We start from the raw sequence: 18,004 nt of genomic DNA on the forward strand, positions 1-18,004 counted from the left end.
TCTTTCCCTCTCTTGATGACTCTTTCCGGTTTTGTTTTGTTTTGTTTTGTAGGGGGCAGAGGGTTTTATTTGACCCCCTCTTTCTCCTTCCCTCCCCCAAACTCTCTTCCAATTAATTAGTTAATAGTAATGATACTTACTCCGTGTTAACCACTATTCTAAGAGCTTTACTTCTATTAACTCATTAAAACCTCACAATGAACTTACGAAGTAATTACCACCTTTTATCCCAGTCTTATACATGGGGAAATAGAGGGACAGAGAGGTTAAATAACTTGTCCAAGGCACATGGTTAGCAAGTGACAGAGTTCAGAGGTGAGCCCCAAAATTCTGACTCAAGAGCTGGTGCTCTTAATCGCTATGCTAAGCCAGATTTCACGTAAAAGAGAAGGATGCCTCTGGATATGTCCATTCCTAAATAAGCTATTTTTATTGATTTGAAGACAAATGGAGAGAGTATTTTATATCTTATACCTAAGTTAAAGTCACTTTGGAACTTATATAGCCCTCAATACTTTTCCTTGGGTAATATTAAAAAGTTGTCTCGGGGGCTTCCCTGGTGGCGCAGTGGTTGGGAGTCCGCCTGCCGATGCAGGGGACATGGGTTCGTGCCCTGGTCTGGGAGGATCCCACATGCCGCGGAGCGGCTGGGCCCGTGAGCCATGGCCGCTGAGCCTGCGCGTCCGGAGCCTGTGCTCCGCAACGCGAGAGGCCACAGCAGTGAGAGGCCCGCGTACCGCAAAAAAAATAAATAAATAATAAATAAATAAATAAATAAAAGTTGTCTCTTTTTAATAATCCAGAAGAGTCATATACACACAATTTCTAAATTCAAATATAAAAATTCTAATGATAATGAGTTAGAAGTATGCCTTGATATTGTAACAAATATACAAGTTAATCACTTTAATCCTCACAGGAAACTTGTAAGTTAGAAGGAGCTGGTACATTACCCATACTTTACAGATGAGAACACAGAAGCCAGGAGACATTGAGGACAAGCTAGATTGCGAGGCCATGAGGAGGAACCTTGGATATCAACTGCAGGGCCCCCATCTCCCTTTACACCACTCTTATTGCCGCTCAGAGAAGTCAAGTATGCTGCAACCCTAGAGCCAGCATTTGTTCAACTGTCACGACATCACTTTAGCCAAAGCACAGAGAAGATGCAATGCAGTTAGAAGGAAGATTTTACAGTTTTCCGTGCCTTGGCCTGGATAGCATCGTGACTCACAAAGCGAAAAGTGGATCATGGCACCATATCTGGCTGCGTGAGAGTTTCCTCCATTGATTTTTTTTCTCCATCTACTGCTCCAACTTGATCCTGTTTAGTGAATGAGTCTGACGGAAAACCCAAGCCTGCATAAAAAGCTCCCTGCTGACGCTCTGTCACAGCCGCTCAACCTAGGCTCCCAGGAACTTGGGCAAGCGGAAGAATCCTTTGTCTTCAGACTATGACAAGAGTGGAAAAAAATCCCAACTATTTGGCTGTGTAGCATCATTCGAGCATGCCTTAATGGGGAAGGTCTAATGAGGAATGCAGCCTTTGAAAAATCGAGCTTTAACAACTCCCAGAGCCTTCTCACTGTACAATTCTACACCATTATCAGTAATAGGATTCAAACTACAAATCAGAGATTATGTTACTATTTTACCCAGTTTGATGGCCACGGATGCTTCTTTTCTTTACTGGTTATGTTCAAAGAGATCTTGGCCTGTTATTACAATCAAATGTGCCGGAGAAAACATCCCTATTCTTCATGGATTCTATGGTGGTAGCAGGAATAAGAGAATAAAAGAAAAGCCAATTTTAAACTACCAAATGAACCGCAGCTGCTCCAGGCCCCTTCCAATCCCCCCTTCCTCTCCTGTTATTGACCTAGTAATGGATTCATGTTCTTGAGCTTAACTCAACTTTCAGAGGGGAGCTGGGCCTAAAACCAGTTGGAATGGTTTTTGAAGGTACCCAGAGGTCCTTTCCAAACACAGGGCACAGGTTTCTGGCAGGTAAAATTCACTTATATTTCCTCCTCTATAATTTCTCCCAAAGCAATTCAAGAGCATTCACCTCCAACACTGTACTCCGTGCATGGTTAAAATGTTTCCGGTTAAAAAGAAAAAAAAAAAAAAAGACAAGGAAGTCTAAAATACTTCAAAAGTGTGTGTGTGGTGGGAGATTTATACGGTCTGTGTATTATATCTCAATAAAATTGTTACTGTTTTTAAGCATATGTGTAGTTGGGAAGGGGAGAGAATGGATAAACGTGACTGAATATAGAATACTGCTGATTTTAAAAGGCATCACTCAGAGTGTGGGTAATGGGAAGTTAATGCTTAATGAGGGTAGTTTCAGTTGTGGAAAATGAAAAAGTTCTGGAGATGGGTAGTGCTGATGGTCGCACAATAATATGAATGTACTTAATGCCACTGAATTGTACACTTAAAAAATGGTTAAAATGGTAAATATTACGAGTTACATATTTTACCACAATAAAAGTCATCATTGTTTTTAAATTAACAAAAACCATTACTACATCAAGACTACATGTTTATTGTAGAAACCTTAGAAAAAGAAATGAAAAAAGAGGAAAATATAAATCCCTTAAAATCCCATTATCTGGACACAACCATTTTTTAGTACCTTTGTATATATAGCCTCCAAAATTTTGTCAGAAACATATAAGTAAATAAAACTGGGGTTGTACTAGGTGTATTATTTAGCAATAATTTTGCTTCTCACTCAAAAAACAAATATATGTATATATATATCTTTCCATGCTTAGATAGATTACACGTACAGTCGGCCTTTCATATCTGCAGGTTCAACCAATCATGGATCAAAAATATTAACAAAAAAGATTCCAGAAAGTTCCAAAAGGCAAAACTTGAATTTGCTGCATGCTGGCAACTATTTGCATAGTATTTACATTGTACTTATAACTATTCACATATTATTTACATCGTATTAGGTATTACATACACCTTAGATGTACATACACCTTAGATGATTTTTTTCTTTTCTTTAGGATAAACCCAGAGTTATATAATTGTTGAGTATGCACATTTTTAGGAGTTAGTACTTGGTGCCCTCCTGAAAAGACTGAACCAATTTGTATTCCCATGGAAGATGTGTGAAATTACTACCACCAAGTGCATGTTGTTACTCTTCCTCATCTTTTTCAGAATTAGAGGAATTTAAAAAGAGTTTTTAGTGAAATAAGTCAGGCAGAGAAAGACAAATACTGTATGTTTTCACATATATGTGGAATCTAAAAAGCAAAACAAATGAACAAATGTAACAAAACAGAAACAGACTCACAGATGTAGAGAAGAAACTAGTGGTTACCAGAAGGGAATGGGGGAGGGAGAGGGGGCAAAACAGGTGAAGGGGATTTTTACAAACTCCTAGGTATAAAATAAATAAGTTACAAGGGTGTAATGTACAGCACAGAGAATATAGTCAATATTTTACAATAACTTCATATAAAGTATAATCTATAAAATATTGAATTACTATTTTGTACATCCAAAACTAATATAATATTGTGACTCAACTATACTTCAATTTTTTACAATTCTGTCTCATTTAAATCTTTATTTCTTTAAATACTAAGGAGAATAAATGCTTTTCCTAGATATTCCAAAACTCCCTGTTATTCTTTTCTTGTGAATTGCATGTTCATGTCCTTTCCCAATTTAGCTTTTGTGGGGTTTTTTTCCTTATTTGTACGTAAGAGTTCTTTTATATTAAGGATCTTACCCTTATCATATCTTTTATCATATCATTTTAGCTTATGGAGCTTCTGCCATGTAAATATTTTCAATTTTTTCATAGTCAGATCTGTTACCCTTTCTTTCCCTTATAATATTTGTCTTTGGCTATCGTACTTTCCTTCCTCCAAATAATAACAATATTATCTATATTTTAAAGCGTAACATAATAAAGGCCATATATGAAAAACTCACGGCTAACATCATACTCAATGGTGAAAGACTGAAAGAAAGCTTATCCTCTAAGATCAGTAATAAAATAAAGATGCCCACTTTCACTACTTCGGCATAATATTGGAAATTTTAGCCAGAGCAAATAGGCAAGAAAAAGAAATTAAAAAACATCCAAACTGGAAATGAAGAAGCAAAATTATCTCTATTTGCAGATGACTGACCTTAGATGTAGAAAACCCCAATGGTCTCTCACACACACACACACACACACACACACACACACACACACACACACGCAGAACTAATAAACAAATTCATCAAAACTACAGGCTACAAAATCATTGTACAAAAATCAGTTGTGTTTCTATGCCTAGCAATGAACAATCCAAAAAGGAAATTAAGAAAACAATTCCATTTACAACAACATCAAAAAGAAAAAACATTACGAATAAACTTAACCAAGGAGGCAAAAGACTATACACTGAAAACTGAAAAACATTGCTCAAAGATTAAAGAAGACATAAATAAATAGAAAAACAGCCCATGTTTGTGTATTGGAAGACTTAGTCTTATTAAAATGTCAATACTACCCAAAGAGAACTATACATTCAATGCAATCCCTATCAAAATCCAAGAATTTTTTGCAGAAAAGTCCAACCTAAAATTCATGTGGAATCTCAAAGGACCCCAAATAGCCAAAAAAAGTCTTTAAAAAAACAACAAAGTTGTAGGTCTCACAGTTCTAGGTTTCAAAACTTACTACAAAGCTATAGTAATCAAAACAGTGTTGTCCTGGCATACAGACAAACATATAGACCAATGGAATAGAATAAACAGCCTAGAAATAAACTCTTACATATACACCCAAATGATTTTCTACCAGGGTGCCAGGACCATTTAATATTCAAAAGACAGTCTTGCCAATATATAGTATTGGAAAACCTGGATATTCACTTGCAAAAGAATGAAGTTGGACCCTTACTTTACACCATATAAAAAAATTAACTCAAAATGGATCAAATAATTAAATGTAAGAGCTAAAACTATAAAACTCTTAGAAGATGCAAAGGAAAAGCTTCATGACATTAACTTTGGTAATGATTTCTTGGATGGGACACCTGAAGTGTATGCAACAAAAGAAAAAATTGTGTGCTTCATCAAAATTAAAAACTTTTGTGCATCAAAGGACACTATCAGCAGAGTCAAAATGCAACCCACAGAATGGGAGAAAATATTTGCAAACCATATATCTGATAAGGGATTAATATTCAGAATATATAAAGAACACTAAAACAACAACAGCAAAACAATCCAATTTAAAAATGGGCAAACAACTTGAACAGACATTTCTCGAAAGAAGATATACAGATGGCTAACAAGCTTGTGAAAAGATACTCAACATTGTTAATCATTAGGGAATGTAATCAAAACCACAATGAGATACCACTTCACACCAGTTAGGTGGGCTATTATATAAAAGAAGGAGGAGGGGAAGGAGAAGAAGAAAATAACAAGTCTTGTGAAAGAGGTGGAGAAACTTGAATCCTTTGTGCATTACTGGTGGGTAATGCAGCTGTGGAAAACAGTACAGCATTTCCTTAAAAAATAAAACATAGAAAATAAAGCATTTTTCAGTTACAAAAAAAATAAAGCATTTTTCCAGTTTCACATAGAACTACCATGTGATCCAGCAATTCCACTTCAAGGTATATACCCCCCCAAAATTGAAAGAAAGTATAATGGACTGATTGTGTCTCCCCCCACCCCCAAATTCATACCCATGCCTATATTTGGAGCTAGGAAGTGACTAAGGTTAAGTGAGATTATAAGAGTGAGGACCTGGTGTGATAGAAGTAATGTCCTATGAGAATTAAACAGATTTAAGACCCTGACATCTGACAACAAGGAAGGCACTCTTCCTTCAGAGAAGATCCTAGAATCCACTGCCTAGGTCCTCTGAACGTGTCATATCAGGTCTCATTTCCTAAGTTCTCTTATTTTTTTTCTCTTCTTTTTAAATTGAAATATAGTTGATTTACAATGTTGTGCTAATTTCTGCTGTACAGCAAAGTGACTCAGTTATACACATATATACTTTTTTTTTAATATTCTCCTAAGTTGTCTTCTGAACAACTTTTTAGATTGTCGTCATTCCCTAAATAATTAGGGCACTGCAATGTTGTTTAGAGCTTCATTTTTGTCGTCTTCCTCTACTACTTTAAATTTCAGTTAATGAAATCAATACTAAATGCTGAACATGGGGAGTAATATCTATTTTGTGATTCTTCCTTATTTTCTTTCTCCTTTTTTGTTTCTTCTACTTTTTATTACCAGAATAAAAGTGGGGTTTTTTCTTTACAATTCAATGATTTTTAATATAAAGGTGTGCACTCATCACTGCCATCTACCTTCAAAACATTTCCACCACCTCAAAAAGAAACTTTGTACCATTTACTGTTACTCTCCATTCCCATCCCTAGCCTTAGGCAACCATTAATCTCCTTTCTGTCTCTATAGATCTGCCTCTTCTGGACACCTCACATAAATGGAATCACATAATGTGTATTTTATTGTGTCTGGCTTCTTTAACTGAGCTTAATACTTTTTTTTTAAACATCTTTATTAGGGTATAATTGCTTTACAATGCTGTGTTAGTTTCTGCTTTATAACAAAGTGAATCAGTTATACATATACATATGTTCCCATATCTCTTCCCTCTTGCATCTCCCTTGAGCTTAATACTTTTGAGGTTAATCCATGTTGTAATATGTATCAGTATTCAGTTCCTTTTTATTGCTATATAGTATTCTGTCATATGGCTAGACCATGTTTTGTTTAACCAGTTGGTGGGCATTTGGATTTTTTCCACTTCATGGCTATTGCGAACAATGCGGCTATGAACATCTGAGTATGTCTTTGTATAGACACACGTTTTCATTTCTCCTGGGTATATACTTCAAAGTATAATTGTTGGGTGATATGGTAATTCCGTATTTAAGAAACTGGCATCTGTTTTTCCAAAGTGGCTGCACTGTTTTACATTCCCACCAGCAATGTATGGAAAGGTATATTTTTAACGTCTATGAAATGACGGCATAAATAGGACAAACAAAGGAATTTTGACTAAGAAGAGTGCATCTTTTACCCTGCTTGAGAGATGGGAGTTTGGGAGAGGATTCTCTTCTGTACTACTTTCTGAATCTATTTTCTGTTCCACAGGCCCCCTGGACCTAGAGTGGGCATGAATGTGCTCAGCAATCAATGCCATGGGGTTAAAATGAACATTGACTTGCCAAGACCTCCTTCATTATAATGAAATGCCCCTCCCTGTGCTCACATACACAAAAACACAATTTTTAAAAAATGCTTGTTAATTCCCACTGATGCAAAGAAGCAAATACTTATCTTCCTTTCCATCTCTTTTTTTGATAGCATATATGTTTATTGCTTGCTCTATTACTCAGAGTTCAGACTGCTATAAAAGTGCTTTAACTGAAGGAGGGAACAATGCCTTTGACATTATTATATTCAAATAAGAACGTAGAAAAGAGAAGACTGGAAGCATATTTAGTTTCCTTTGAGCTGCCAATTTCATATAGCTGACAACATGAATTACATTACATAAAATCTATTCATTATTCTAGCCATTCAAGAGCAACTTGAGGTTTAAGGCAGACTAATGGCTGTCACATGAAGCTACTGCTTGTCAGTCTTCAGTGAACTCAAGCAAAAAACAAGGAAATTGGGAACGGACAACATAGGGAGTCAAAGAATATTCATACTGTGGGGAAACCGCTCCAAAAGAAAAGAAGCTTCTTGTATTGAATTTGGCAGTGGTACAAGTTACACCAGGAAACTGCATTTCTGTGTTGAAAAGTTATTGTGTTATTTTGGGGTTGGGATGGGCTGGAAATCATTTTACTGCTTATTTAGGTGCCAAACTTCATACCATTGACAGGTTATACTGTCAAATATTCTGGACTTCAAAATATGTTGTTCATTTTTCTTCTTGTGTTATGTTTATAGAATGAATTGAGAAAGAAAATAAGCAACATAAATAAAATTCTTGAAAAGAACCTATGCACAGAGGCCCCCCACAAAAATCAGACAGAAAAAAAAAATCTTCTGTCTGTTCTGCTCATGGGGCCCCATTTTCCTTAACCACTAAGCTACATAACCTACAGAATAAAAGAACCCAAAGAACAAAAGAGAAACTGGATTCTCCTCTCAGAGGGGAGGGGAAAGTCTCTTGGTGCTTGACTGATACAGAAAAAAAGAAATAAGGATGAAAACAGTGAGACTTATCAACGAATTCAATGGAGAAAAAAGAGAAAGGCAAGCCCATCCGCAAGAGGGCAGAAGATGAAAGAGAGAATTGCAAAACATCATATCTAGGAATGAATTTCTCCTTTACTTAGCACCCAAGAAAATATTAGGTCTAAGAAAGTATGGAATTCCTCCTGCTTGAATTTCAGAGCAGAGTAGAAAGAGATCTATTGTACATTAGATTTTAGGTTCTAGCTTTCACTTAGCAAGCATCCTCTAAATGGTGGTTATCTTGGCTTGGGTTTCCCCAAGCAGACTCTGAGACGAGAATTCAAATGCAAGGAGTTTCACTGGGAAGTAAAGAAAACTGAGAGGGAAGTGGGCAAAGGAGGCAGGGAAAGGAAGGCAGTCACATTATCAAGCCAGCTACAACCGTGGGCAGCTCCAGGAGCTAGTGGAAAACATGCACCTCACTGTTATCCCATCCAACGGATGAGGGAGTTGGACTGGTCACCTTCCGACTTCACTCAGTCACGGGTGGAGGGCTGCTCCCAGAGTCATTAACCAAAGGGGAGGCAAAAGAAAGTCCATAAGTGAAGAAATGCAGATGCTGACAGTTGGAAGTCAAGCCTCTGTGCACAGCAGCGAAAGGTGAGGGAATGTGGGTGTGGCCATGCCTGGGTCAGCTTCAAGTGGTATAAAAACAACCAGGGAACAAACACCTCCCTCTTTGGGTGCAGGGACCTTGTTTGCTGTTGTTTCCCAATTCTGTCGTACTTTAGGCATTCAGTAAATAATGTGTTAACTAAATGTGTTAGTGAATGCATGAAATGGCTTTAAATCCTGGCTCCATCATTTGTGAAAAACCTCTTTGCTCATACATAAAAACAAACCTTGGGACTTCCCTGGTGGTGCAGTGGTTAAGAATCCGCCTGCCAATGCAGGGGATGCAGGTTAGAGCCCTGGTCCAGGAAGATCCCACGTGCCATGGAGCAACTAAGCCCCTGCGCCACAACTACTGAGCCTGCGCTCTAGAGCCCGCGAGCCACAACTACTGAAGCCCATACGCTTAGAGCCCGTGCTCTGCAACAAGAGAAGCCACCGCAATGGGAAGCCTGTGCACCACACACAAGAGTAGCCCCAGCTCGCTACAACTAGAGAAAGCCCGTGCGCAGCAACGAAGACCCAATGCAGCCAAAGATAAATAAATAAAAATAAATAAATTTTTAAAAGACCTCATTCTACGAAATAATAAATGACATAACCTAAGATAGCACCTGACCCACAGCGGGAACTGAGTAAATGTAGTTATTATGTATCGATTTCCTTCTTTCTGCCGTGCAGTCCTCCCTCCTTTATTTTGCTTTTCTCTCATAGAAAGGAAAGGTGGCTGTAGCATTTGATAGTGCCCTAGTTCAGAAATTTGAGAAATTTGCAATGTATCTTGACCCAGTGGAAGGGCCCACACCAACGGTTTCTTCTTAAAGGTCAAATTCATTGACTTACATATGTAGGGGAAGCTGTGATAGCAGTTCTTTCAAGAGAGGGCCAACACTTACTTAATTGTAAGTTTTGAGCCAAGAGCACCACTATGCAACTACGAATGCAATCCTGAAGAATGACACTAATTCTTTTAACCTGCCTGCTGCTTATATTGAGGTCAATGGATGACTTTTTTTTTTTGACCTGATGCTCATCAGTAATTACTCCAAAGTGAAAATATGAAAAAAAAAAATCAAGGACTAATATGAAAGTGTCAGGTATTTTCTGCCTTCTTATTCCCCAAATTCACTCACTCTCATACTCTTTTAATGTTTTATCTCAACACTAAACATGTGTATTTCTTTCTAGAACCCAGCCAGATCTCAGGTCTGAATTCCAATAGCTCATTTCCCAGTTTCCACGAAACAAGGCCTGAAAAATGTGAACTTCTCAGAGGACTGCACACAAGAAGATAAAAGCTTAAATTACACCCGTACAACTTCCTCCATTAAAATTTATAACTTTTCAAAGGAAAAGAGTAAGTCAATTAGTTCTAGAAATCCAATCTTTCTTCTTACCTTCCAACAAATGTGTGGCTCAGGATATAATTTAATACCCAAAGTGCTAGGCACTTAGTCCAACTAACCTGAAGAGTGCTTATTCCACTTAACTTGCCTGTGTTTTGAGATCGGTTTAAAATGTTGACATCTTTAGAGTTCTAGGATCTGTCTAAACTACATTTCCAGGAGCCAAGTAAAGGTGAGGGTTGAGGCCAGTTGATGGACGCTCCTCCATGAAAGAACATTTGTTGTGCTGCTGAGCTTATAACCAGGTCTCTTCACCAAGTTGGGGGGCATGAACTTGAAGCCTCTCAGAAAATCAGTCCTCTACCAGTTTGAAACTCAAGTCTGACTGTGATTCAAATGCAGGCTTTTTCATTGACCCTGCCTGGGGTCAAACCTTTATCTTTCCTTCCTTCACCCTTTTCCCCCTCACTTTCCCTTTCAGTGCTATATTTTATCCTCAATGTTTCTGAAAAGCACAGTGGGTTAAATGAGATAATGTATTAGTTTCCTGTTGCTGCTGTAACGAACTACCACGGACTTGGTGGCTTCAAATAACAAAAATTTATCATCTGACAGCACTGGAGGTCAGAGTCCAAAATGGGGTTTATTGGACTAAAATAAGATTTCAGCTGAGTTGTGTTCTTTTTAGAAGCTCCAGAGGGGAGTCTTTTCCTTGCCTTTTGCAGCATCTCGAGGTCACCTGCATTCCTTGGCTTGGGCCCTACATCATTCTGACATCTGCTTCCATCTCTCTCCTCTCCAACTAGTCTGATCACTATATAAACTGGATCCAGCCCCTGTTAGCTTTAAACTGGTTAGTGTTCATTTAGTCAATTAGTGTTTCTCCTGGGGTAACAGGCTTGATTTGAGGGTTAAGGTTTTATCATGGCTTAACGATGTGATGGAGTGTATCCAGCCCAAGAGGTAAGCCCTAGGGTTTAGGCTAGTGAGAGGGGGAAGTTTAAGTCAATTGAGGAGACACGGGCGTGATAGAAAAGCAAAGGCAAAGATGATGACTGTGCATGGAGATGAAAACACAATATCTCAGCTGAAAAACAACAATCAGAGAGGTCAAATGAGACCAAGGTTAGAACCTGACAGAAATAAAAGATAGCAGGAAGCAGAGCCTGGGAAAGTGGGAGGAGTCCAGTTTAATTCTTGAGGTTGATATCTCAGTCACACCCCTCATTTCATGGTGCAAGTGACCTTCAAGATACCATTGAGCTGCCTGACTTTTCCACACAGTTCACACATCCCACTTCTTCCCCCAGAAATCGTGACATGGGACAAAGTAGATGGAAGGATTCTTTGGAACTATAAAATGACAATGCAGTTTTTACTTTAAAAGGTATTTTTTAGGCTTAAAGTTTAAAAGGTCTTCGATCAGCCCCTAACTACTTTTATGACCTTAAGCAATCTTCCAGTTTCCTCATCTATAAAGTGGAATTAATAATAGAATCCGTACCTCACAGAGTTTCGTGACGCTTATGTGAACTAACATGCCAGTTACAGAGCAGGATCTCAGTAAAGTTAGTCATATTGCTACGACAAATCTTGTTGTCTTTAAGTGAAAAATAACCCAAGAGATCAACAGTTATGAGGTGGAGGGGGAGAACTTTCTCCCAACTAATTACAAAAAGAATATTTACTGTTTATTTATGCATAATTCCATAAATCACAATGAATTTTGACAGTTTTCTTTTGGAAGGCTCTGTCTTGTTGTACACCCAGGAAGTGCCTTAGAAATGTATGAGGGAGAGGAGAGACTGGCTTTAAGAGTCAGCATAGGGACTTCTCTGGTGGTCCAGTGGTAAAGAATCCACCTTCCAACGCAGGGGACATGGGTTCGATCCCTGGTCAGGGAACTAAGATCCCACATGCCGTGGGGCAACTAAGCCCGTGTACCGCAACTACTTAGCCCGCAAGCCTTAGCGAGAGAAGAGAAAAACCAGCACATCACAACTAGAGAGAAGCCAACGCACTGCAACAGAAGATCCCACGTTCCGCAACTAAGACCCGACGGAGCCAAAAAAAAAAAAAAGTCAGCACAAAAAAATCACCCAGAGTTTAATTACATGCAATTGGCCCATCCCACCATAAGTAGAGAAAGAATTGTGGTGTGATGTACCCTTCCTCACACCCTGCATTTAAGTTCAGTCCAAGGTCCTTTCTACAACCTACAAGGTCCTGTCTGATCTGACCCCTGCCCCCCTTTGCATTTGATGTCATACTGCTCTCTCTCCTGCCTACTGCTATATGCTGAAAATGTGTCCTTCCCAAAATTCATATGTTGAAACCTATACCCCCAGCGTGATGGTATTTGGAGGTGGGGTCTTTGGGTGGTGATTAGGTCATGAGGGTGGAGCCCTCATTAATGGGATCTGTGCCCTTATAAACGAGACCTCACAGAGCTTCCTTGCCCCTTCTACCATACGAGGACACAGGGAGAAGATGACATCTACGGACCAGGAAGTGGGCCCTCACGAGATATTGAATCTGCCAGTGCCTTGATCTTGGACTTCCCAGCCTCCAGAACTGAGAAATAAATTTGTTTATAAGTCACCCAGTCTATGGCATTCTGTTATAGCAGTCCAAACAGATACCTAATATACTGCAAAAACATCTTTCTTCATATTTCTGAAACATTCCAAGACCTTCCTACATCAGCCTAACTTATAAACCTCTTTTATATCTGATTTCTTATTTCTCATCCATCAGGTCTTAGCTCAGAAGTCATCTTATCGGAAAACTCTTCTCTAATCATCCTACTTAATGTAAACCCTGCTCCCCACACCTCTACCTAACCGATACTACCATTCTGGAACTCATCATTTTTTTTTCGTAATAACCCTGAAATTACCATATACAAACATATTTTCCACCAGTCTATTTCTACTGAACTATGAGCTCCACAAGGGCAGGGAATTATCTGTTCAGGTAGCAACTATTGGCCATGATACGGAAAATTAGCCAAGTATCACCTTTGTTATGTGAGTTGCTAACGTCTGTTTGGTACCTACTACTCTCCCACCAGTCCATAACATCATGTCATAACTAAACTTCGGAAGTGTTTTGTCATTTCAAAGCATTATTATATAGTTTAATCCCTTGGATACTTATAACAACTCCATTGGGTGAGAATGTTCCATTTTTATAGATGAGGACACAGATTCAGGAAAGCTAAGTTACTTGCCCACAGTCACACAGCCAGTTAAGACTATGGTAGAGATGAAATTTGTTTATTTTCACTCCAAGCCTTAGAGTGTCTGGGATGTGTATTTTGCTACACTACACATCTTTGCCTAAAATGAAAAGAAAAAAGATAACATAGAAATTACAACCCCAGGGACTTCCCTGGTGGCGCAGTGGATAAGACTCCACACTCCAGCTATGACAAAGTGAGAGAGTGGCATGGACATATATACACTACCAAACATAAAATAGATAGCTAGTGGGAAGCAGCCGCATAGCACAGGGAGATCAGCTTGGTGCTTTGTGACCGCCTGGAGGGGTGGGATAGGGAGGTTGGGAGGGAGGAATACGCGAGAGGGAAGAGATATGGGAACATATGTATATGTATAACTGATTCACTTTGTTATAAAGCAGAAACTAACACACCATTGTAAAGCAATTATACTCCAATAAAGATGCTAAAAAAAAAAAAAAAAGACTCCACACTCCTAATGCAGGGGGCCTGGGTTTGATCCCTGGTCAGGGAACTAGATTCCACGTGCATGCCGCAACCAAGAGTTCACATGCCACAAATAAGGAGCCCATGTGCCGCAACTAAGGAGCTGGCGAGCCACAACTGAAGAGCCTGCCTGCCGCAACTAAGACCTGGTGCAACCAAATAGATATTTAAAAAAAAAAAATAAAGGCATTACTAAAAAAAAAAGGAAATAAGACATGTATTTTTTTAAAAAAGAAATTACAACCCTAAATCAATACAGACATACCAAAGGGCATTAAATATAAAGGCTTTAGTTAGATCTTATAAATCTCTAAGGTAAAATGCAGTTCAAGATGGAGAAGGCTATAATGAATAGATGCATGAATAGCTGAGGAATGAAAAAATGCAGTTGATTTAGAAAAGCCTCCTCTGAAGGCAGGAAAGAACTGTCACTTCCATTCTACAGACCGAGCCACACAAGTTCTCTTTTGTGGGGATAGTCATTAGAAGAGGGGAAGAAACAGTGCTTAGATTTAGCAAAGAGTCTTTGCCTTGTTTCATTTCATTTCGTTGAGAAGGGCCCAGGTTGTCAGAGCATAAAAGATGGATGGACTCCTGAGATGGACCGAGTGGGAAAACAGTGACTCTGCAGCTCTTTGGATCAAGATGTTTGCTGTTTGGAAGTACATCAAAGGGAGAGACGTGGACGATTCTGTCTGTGGGTTACTTAAGATCCAGAACGTCCTTTAGGGTTTTGTTTTTTTCAAAGATTGATAGAAAGTCTCGCATTATGTGTCTCCAATCACATTGTGGGTTCACTAAAATGAGACAGACAGATATTTCTTAAATTGTGTTCCCTACATAAGAGGCAGTGCCTTGGGAATCTATTACCTTTAAAAGAAAGCAGAGTTCTTACAAATGCTAAGAGCCATCTGGTACATCACCTCAGCATGCTGCTTGAATAAAAGTTAGTTCCAACAACATTGATAGGATCACAAACTTAGTTTTTATCTAAAAACACATAACCTTTAAGCAAAGTTTACATAGTTTCAAAAAGTTAAATCAAAAACACAAATTTTCTTTTCTTCCCCAATCAATTCAATTCAACAGACATTTACCAAACATTATATATGTGCAAGACATCATTAAATTGAAAATCAAACTCAACCTACTTACTTTAATTTTTTAAGCAGGGTTTTCTAGTATATACTACCCTCATCATCTTTCTAACAAAGACTTTAAAGAAGATCCCCTTTAATATTTCATTTGTCTCCCTCTTCATTAATACATCATTTTTATCATTGTTATGCATAGTTTAAGCATTGTGGATAAGAGAAAGTAAAGAAGGAAGAAAAGGAGGGAGGGAGGAAAGAAAGGCCCTCAGCTTCCAGAAGTTAGCAGCCTAACAGGAAAAGTATGAATGGCACAAGCAGAAAGCAATTAATTATTCTCTCACTAGCTGAGCTTTGCGTGCACACAGACACACACACACACACACACACACACACACACAGTTTGCTATGGCAGAAACCATCTTGGCAAATAACTGAACTTTATTGTATCTCAGTTTTCTCTCTGTATAATGAGGAAGTTGGATTAGATGATTGCTGAGATTCTTTATAGCTCTAACCTCCGATAGGTCATTCAACATTTATTGAGCATTTGTTGTGTGTGAAATGGGAAGTATTTCACTAGGAGAAACGGGATATACAGCCTGAGTAAAACTCATTTGGCTTTAAAGTGATTATCATTTATTGGCCAAATGCAAACAACTACCTGTACTAGAAGATGGCACGAATAAAGGTGCTGGGAACATGAGAAGAAGGAAGACTTGATGCAAATGCAGGACGGAAGGGGATGGAAAAATGAGGGACCAAACTAATTAGTTTAAGGACAGCAGACAGATGAGGCTACCCTAGTATGAAGGGCAAGTGATGTTAAAGGAAAGAGCAAGAAAGGTAGGGAGAGAACCTCAGAAAGGACTGGCTATTTTAAAAGGTCAATAACAAGCTGATCTAGCTGGGTTCTTGGAAGGAGATGAAAAAGATGACTTTGGGATGAGCTAAACCAAACAGCCCAAGGTCTTGGGAAACGGCCTAAAAGTCAATTTCACATTGAACTCAGAAACCGGCTACCATAAACTCATAAAAGGATCCTTGTTTTAGTGCAGAAGAAATGGGTCAAGAGAGATTGTATGGCTGACGTTGGCGTGTTGAAACTGAGGATCGCTAAGGAAGCTAGAAGGTTGTAATGTGCTCAGTGTGGACAGATGGATATAGAAAATCCAGAAGTGAGGAAATCTCAACATGGTCATCCAGACGACTTAAGTATGCTCCAAAGGAGTCATTTCCTAACCTACGGGCTGTTTCTATTTCCAAGGCTTCTCACAATGTAGCAAAGCAGTTCATTTCATCTTGAAAGGGCAGGTTGATTGGGATGTTCTGGATGATTCTCTCCAGAAGAGGAATTGTGAAGAGGATTCAGGGATTATCTCATATCACTGAGGCTAGAAAAACCCAATGAGAGAATCCACTTTAAAATCTGAGTAGCGTCAGCCACCAGGAAGACAGGGGGCATAAGTTTGACATTAGCCTCTGATGTCATCTAGCTAACACACCCCCTTACAGATAAAGAATGGAAAGATGGGGTTGGGATGGGGTGGTGAGCCAAGCCTTGGTAGGGGAAGGCTGAGATTTAGATCGACAGGAAGAGGATGATGGTGTTATAGGTGGTAGAAGCAGATTCAGAGAAGGAGGGGTAATGGCGTGGAAGATGGAACCAACAGGATTTACTCGTGAGATGACACAGAAGACAGTCCAAAGAGCAAAGATACCTCCCAGGCAGGTAGGAATCAGGAGCATTGATGACATAAGAGACAATGGCTGACCTTCAATTCTGAAGCCCAGGATTTTTTTTTTTAACACACATGAGAAAAATCCTTTATTTTTTTCTACAAAGGACATCAGAGGCTAAAAACACAGGACCGGGAGACCAGGTGTGGAGCACCAAGACTCCTGTTGTAGCCAGTACTTCTTAGATACATTGTCTCCAACCTAGCCCTCTGACACATACAATTTTGGGGGGCAAGTGCAATCATTTCCAACAACAGGGCCATTCAGAAACACTTCATTTATCCAAAAGCTCGTCAGAGAGGATCTCTGCTTGACTGCTTCAAGGAGCTGTCTGCCAGTGACAGCTTTTCTGTGGTTGTCAAAGGATGGTCTAGTTGCCTCCAGGCTAATCTGTTCCAGTCGCCAATCCTCCAGAGAGCCCAGAGCATCCAAGACCCAGGAGCATCTATTGAAGTCTGGGTGGGTTTGCTTTAGGATTTCCCCCATATAACTAAAATAAGCCTCACTTTTCCTCCTCTTCTTCCCAAGGGCTGAACTGGTACACTCATACTTCTTTGTGGCTAGACTATACATTTTAGTCTTCTTCCTAGGGAAGACCATGTAAGCACATGAAGTACATGTGGAGGTTTAAATCCTTTGAAGTGCACAAAAAAGGTGCCTCTCCGAGTGGAGACACCACAACAATACTTACTAAGAAATGGTAAGTGGTCCCTCCTTTTATGGGTCTTGAACTACTTACAGGAGTTCCTGTACCTATTTTAGGGGACCTTTATAGGACTAAGATTTTTTTTTAACCTCTTTATTGGAGTATAATGGCTTTACAATGTTGTGTTAGTTTCTGCTGTATAACAAAGTGAATCAGCTATATGTCTACATATATCCCCATATCCCCTCCTTCTTGCATCTCCCTCCAACCCTCCCTATCCCACCCCTCTAGGTGGTCACACAGCATTGAGCCGATCTCCCTGTGCTATGCAGCTGCTTCCCACTAGCTATCTATTTTACATTTGCTAGTGTATATATGTCCATGCCACTCTCTCACTTCATCCCACCTTGCCCTTCCCCTCCCCATGTCCTCAAATCCATCCTCTGCATCTGTGTCTTTATTCCTGTCCTGCCCCTAGGTTTGGCAGAACCAGTTTTTTTTTTAGATTCCATATATATGTGTTAGCATATGGTGTTTGTTTTTCTCTTTCTGACTTCACTCTGTATGACAGACTCTA

General features: G+C 39.2%; 1 pseudogene; it reads right to left on the reverse strand.

The window, feature by feature from the left end:
* Positions 1-16,982: 16,982 nt before the first annotated feature.
* LOC125964196 (histone H2B-like) lies at positions 16,983-17,400 on the reverse strand (annotated as a pseudogene).
* Positions 17,401-18,004: the final 604 nt, after the last annotated feature.

This window comes from Orcinus orca, chromosome 4 (assembly GCF_937001465.1).
Source record: "Orcinus orca chromosome 4, mOrcOrc1.1, whole genome shotgun sequence".
Lineage (NCBI taxonomy): Eukaryota > Metazoa > Chordata > Mammalia > Artiodactyla > Delphinidae > Orcinus > Orcinus orca.